This window comes from Gorilla gorilla, chromosome 20 (genome assembly GCF_029281585.2).
Source record: "Gorilla gorilla gorilla isolate KB3781 chromosome 20, NHGRI_mGorGor1-v2.1_pri, whole genome shotgun sequence".
NCBI classification, from domain to species: domain Eukaryota; kingdom Metazoa; phylum Chordata; class Mammalia; order Primates; family Hominidae; genus Gorilla; species Gorilla gorilla.
In genome coordinates this window covers 55,334,816-55,341,039 of record NC_073244.2, presented here as the reverse complement: position 1 = coordinate 55,341,039, position 6,224 = coordinate 55,334,816, and positions in this window count along the sequence as shown.

The window sequence follows — 6,224 nt, the reverse complement described above, 5'->3', positions numbered from 1 at the left end:
CCGGGGTAAGTTCGCTGGAAATGACCTGCGCGACACTACCGGTTTACCTGGGTATGAGCGCCTGGAACAGTGTCTGGCAATTGAACAGATGGGTGTGTCTTGCTGTGAGGGAGTTTCTTAGTTCGATTCGGTGTCTGGGACCCTGCGTGGACCTGTTTATGTTCATGGGATGTTTTCTAAATTTATGCCTGTGTGAGTCTATTTTATTAGGTGTGAGATGAACTGTGTTACAGATTTTATATGCCGCTGTTGAAAGACAACAATAAGTGGTAGTGAGTGGATATTGTGACCGTGGAGACTTATGGCAGTGCAAAGGCGGCCATAAACAATACACAAGCAATCCAGCATGGCTGTGTTCCAATAAAACTTGATGGATTATAAAATTTGAATCTCATTTTTTATAGAGTATGAAACCATTTATTCTGAAGCACACACTCATACTCCAAAAACAATACTATATATTCCCTCTCTCTCTCTCCTGTGTGTTTGCGTGTGTGCGTGTGTGTGTGTGTGAGAGAGAGAAAGGTTTTAAAGGAGACAACTAACTGATTCTGAGGTTAGGGCAAAAAGATTGGGGCTGTGGTTTGTGTGGTAAGAACCTTTGGATATAAATACTTTTTTAAAAAAGAATTGTCTAAAAATATTAAAGCGAAATTTTATATTAAAACTAACAGAAAGAAAAGGAAGTTACTTTTTAGGAGCTCTTTCTGGTCACTGATATCACCTCTCTCATCCTCTGCCATCTCTCACCTCCTGGTCTCTCTTGCTTATCAAGAGAAGACTAGAGCTCTTGGATCCCAGCTTTTCCCCTGCCTCAGCTGAGGCCACTACCCTGGTTGACTCCCATGGTGACATGGATGCCTCATCCAGTATCGTGGGTCTGAGTCCTCATCTGCAGGGTCCTTGAGCTTTCCTCGGCACCCATCCCCGTTTCCCATCTGGGACTTCATTATCATCAGCATCTGCTCCACCTCCAAAACCACTGGTGGAAGCAGCCTCCTCTCTTCCCATGTTACTTGCTCAATGACTCCCACAAGTACTACTCTGAATATTTTGGGGGTCTTTGATTTTTTTTTAATTTTTTATTTCCATAGGTTTTTGGGAAACAGGTGGTGTTTGGTTACATGAGTAACTTCTTCAGTGGTGATTTGTGAGATTTTGGTGTACCCATCACCTGAACAGTGTACATGGCACCCAATTTTTAGTCTTTTATCCCTCACCCCCTTTCCACCCTTTCCCCCAAGTCCCCAAAGTCCACTGTGTCATTCTTAGGCCTTTGCATCCTCACACCTTAGCTCCCACTTATCAGTGAGAATATATGATGTTTGATTTTCCATTCCTGAGTTGCTTCACTTAGAATAATAGTCTCCAGGCCGGGCATGGTGGTTCACACCTGTAATCCCAGCACTTTGGGAGGCTGAGGCAGCTGGATCACCTGAAGTCAAGAATTCAAGACCAGCCTGGCCAACATGATGAAACCCTGTCTCTACTAAAAATACGAAAATTAGCCGGGCACGCTGGTGGGTGTCTATAATCCTAGCCATTCAGGAGGCTGAGGCAGGAGAATTGCCTGAACCTGGGAGGTGGAGGTTGCAGTGAGCCAAGATAGCGCCATTGCACTACAGCCTGGGCAACAAGAGCGAAACTCCATCTTAAAAAAAAAAAAAAAAAAAGGAAAAATAAATAAATCCAGGCAAATGCATTAATTCATTCCTTTTTATGGCTGAGTAGTATTCAACTGTATATATCTACCACAGTTTCTTTATCCACTCATTGATTCATGGACATTTGGGTTGTTAAGCATTTTTGCGATTGTGAATTCTGCTGCTGTAAATATGTGTGTACCAGTAGCTTTTTTGTATAATGACTTATTTTCCTCTAGATACCCAGTAGTGGGATTGCTGGATCAAATAGTAGTTCTACTTTTAGTTCTTTAAGGAATCTCCACACTGTTTTCCATAGCGGTTTTACTAGTTTACATTCCCACCAGCAGTGTAGAAGTGTTCCCTGTTCACTGCATCCACGGCAACATCTATTTTTTTTTCCATTATAGACATTCTTTCAGGAGTAAGATGGTATTGTACTGTGGTTTTGATTTGCATTTCCCTGATCATTAGTGATGTTGAGCATTTTTTCTTATGTTTGTTGGCCATTTGTATATTTTCTTTTGAGAATTATGTATTCATGTCCTTAGCGCACTTTTTGATGGGATTGTTTGTTTTTCTTGCTAATTTCAGTTCTTTGTAGATTCTGGATATTAGTCTTTTGTCAGATGTACAGATTGTGAAATTTTTCTCCCGCTCTGTGGGTTGTCTGTTTACTTTGCTGACTGTTCCTTTAGCCACGCAGAAGCTCTTTAGTTTAATTAAGTCCCAGGCTCTTTGTTTTTATTGCGTTTGTTTGCTTTTGGGTTCTTGGTCACAAAATCCTTGCCTAAGCCAATGTCTAGAAGGCTTTTTCCAATGTTATCTTCTAGAATTTTTACAGTTTCAGGTCTTAGATTTAAGTCCTTAACCATCTTCAGTTGATTTTTGTATAAGGTGAGAGATGAAGATCCAGTTTCATTCTCCAACATGTGGCTAGCCAATTATCCCAGTGCCATTTGTTGAATAGGGCGTCCTTTCTCCACTTTATGTTTTTGTTTGCTTTGTTGAAGATCAGTTGACTGTATTTGGGTTTATTTATGGGTTCTCTATTCTGTTCCATTGGTCGATGTGCCTATTTTTATACCAGTACTATGCTGTTTTGGTGACTATGACCTTATAGTTTGAAATCAGGTAATGGGATGCCTCCATTGCTTTGTCTTGCTTTGGCTATGCGGGCTCTTTTTTGGTTCCATATGAATTTTAGGGTTGTTTTTTCTAGTTATGTGAAGAATGATGGCAGTATTTTGATGGGAATTGCTTTGAATTTGTAGGTTGCTTTTGGCAGTATGATCATTTTTACAATCTTGATTCTACCCATCCATGAGCATGGGATGTGTTTCCATTTGTTTGTGTCATCTATGATTTCTTTTAGCAGTGTTTTGAAGTTTCCTTGTAGAGGTCTTTCACCTCCTTGGTTAGGTATATTCCTAAGTATTTTATCTTATTTTATTTTTGCAGATGTTGTAAAAGTTGTTGAGTTCTGGATTTGATTCTCAGCTTGGTCGCTGTTGGTGCATAGAAGAGCTACTAATTTGTGTATGTCGGAAACTTTGCCGAATTGGACTACATTTCTAGAAATGGATTCCTGAATTAAAAGAGATGCTTCTCTTAAATATTTATGTAAAGTTACTCTCAGAAAGGTTGTAAGTGGATTCCTCCCACCAAAAGTATTGTGAATGAATATCTTCTTAAAATTTACAATTGTTTTGACCATTTCCCAGTCCTTAAACCAATGATAACATTTATTTTCTTTTTCTTTTTCCTTTTCTTTCTTTCTTTCTTTCTTTTTTTTTTTTTTTGAGACCGAGTTTTGCTCTAGTTGCCCAGGCTGGAGCAATGGCGCGATCTTGGCTCACCGCAACCTCCACCTCCCAGGTTCAAGCGATTCTCCTGCCTCAGCCTTCCCAAGTAGCTGGGACTACAGACATGCGCCACCAAGCCCAGCTAATTTTGTATTTTTAGTAGAGATGGGGTTTCTCCATGTGGGTCAGGCTGGTCTTGAACTCCCAACCTCAGGTGATCCGCCCACCTCAGCCTCCCAAAGTGCTGGGATTACAGGTGTGAGCCACCGCGCCCGGCCTTTATTTTCATAATATTTCCATGTCTTTTATTTCTCATAAGCTTACATATGCATTCAAGTATTTATTGGTCATTTTCAATTTTTCCTTCTAAGAGTCTATATTCTTTACCTATTTCTACACATTTTTGTATTCATCTATATGTTGATTTGTTTTAAATTTATTATCTGTTTGTTGTATCTGAAATATTTTCCCTTAGTTTATTTGCTACTTAAATTTGAGGGAGGCAGGGAAGTTTACTGAAACATACTTTATATTTTCTATAATTTATTAACTATTTACTTCATAATTTGTGTTTTGGCTGTCAAGCCTACAGACCAAAATTATAATAACATCAATTTGTAATTTGATAAGCACTCTGGTAGTCTATTTTTAAGTTATACATGTCGTGAACATTATTTGTTTTAATGTGTGAGGGATGGAAGTTACTTTATTTTTCCAGGTGGTTAACTAGTTAACACAGATTATTGCTTTTCTGTAATACTTTTACTGAGATATAATTCATATACTCTAAAACTCACCCATTTAAAGTGTACAATTCAGTAGATTCTTTTTTATTTCTTTGAGACAGAGTTTTGCTCTTGTTGCCCAGGTTGGAGTTCAATGGCGTGATCTCAGCTCACTGCAACCTCCGCCTCCTGGGTTCAAGCGACTCTCCTGCCTCAGCCTCCCGAGTAGCTGGGATTACAGGCACCTGCCATCACGCCTGGCTAATTTTTGTATTTTTTAGTAAAGACAGGGGTTTCACCATGTTGGCCATGCTGGTCTTGAACTCCTGACCTCAGGTGATCTGCCCGCCTCAGTCTCCCAAAGTGCTGGGATTACAGGTGTGAGCCACCGTGCCTGGCCGAATTCAGTAGTTTCTAGTTTATTCAAAGAGCTATGCAACCATCATCACAATCAATTTTAGAACATTTTCATTGCCCAAAAAGACACCAATACCCACTAGCAATCATCATTTTCAGCCACTCCATGGGCTACAGGGATCTTTTCTGTTATTGCACTTGTTCTATATTCATATTTCATGTAATAAACATGCATTGCTTTTGTAATTACAAAGTAAAAAGAAAAACGTTTTAAAAAAACTTATGTTGGGATTTTAAATTGATCCAACTGATTTCACTTTTTCTGATGCCACAATCAATTTCTTATTGTTTTACTTTTAATCACTCAAGTAATTCCATGTTCTAATGCTTTTCGGACCAGATCGGGAGCATTCAGAGTGGTATAGCTGTAGAGATGTTCTAATGCTTTTCAGTGAGGAGATAAAACACAAATGAGGGAGGTCTATTAAGCTAAAGTAGTTCAGTATTTCAAGAAAGAGTACGTCGCTGAGATAGTAGAAGGCAGCCAAAAATCTTTCAAAATAAGTAATAAAAATATTTATTTGGATTTAGCAACATTCATTTAATTGTTGCAGTTTTTAAATATTCAAACAACTGATGATAAATAATGTCAGAAATGAAAGTGTCCCCCTACTCATTCCCTATCTACAGAAATGACCGAAGTTAATATTTTCAGGTATTCTTCCAGATTTTTCTGTACACTGAATGTATGTATAAAGACACAGCTATTTTATACAGAAATGGGATCATGCTATCCATATAATTCTGCCATTTGCCCTTTCCACTTCAACACATTCTTCTACTTCATTTCATGTCAGTTATAGATTTAATTCATTCCTTTTAACGTTGAATTATTACCTAACCCAGCACTGTTCAATGTAGCTTTCTGTGATGTTAGAAATGTTTATATCCCTCTTGTCCAATACAGTAGCCACTAGCTGTCTTGGCTAATGAGCCTTTGAAACATGGCTAGTGTGAGTAAGAAACTGAATTTCGAATTTTATTTAATTTTAATAAATTTAATTTTAAATAGCCACAAATAGCTATCATATTGGCTAGCACAGACTAACAGTGTCTCAAAAAACGAACATTGAGGTTCTTCAGTATTACAATGTGAATTCTTCAGTATTACAAACACGGCTTTGGTAAGCATTACTGTACCCACATCTTTGTCTTTCATGCCAGCATTTTTGTAGGCTAGATTCTTGTATGTAAAAATGCTGGTTGCTTAGGGGGTTGCTTTCACACTTCGTGAATGCTACTACACAAAACTGTAAAAGAGCTGTAGTCATTTCCACCCACTACGTGTGAAAGCTCTCATTTCCCCACATTTTCAACAATATTGTGTACCATCTACATTTTTAGTTTTTGAAATTTGATAACTGAAAACGAAGTATGCCATCTGTTTCCATTATCAGTTTATTGCTCTCACCTCCGCACGCACTCTTCAATATACGCTCCCTGCTAAAGGGATTCCCCTGAAGGGTTCCTGCGCCTGCGCACTCGGAGCACAGGTTACAACTTCCAGAAACCCCTGGGACGCGCCGTCCCAAACTTGGGTTTCTGGCGTGTCCTGCGTTTCCGGCCCTGGACTACAATTCCCACAGGTCACTGGGCCGAATGAGCGTGCGCCCCTGAGCCGCTTTGCGCATCCC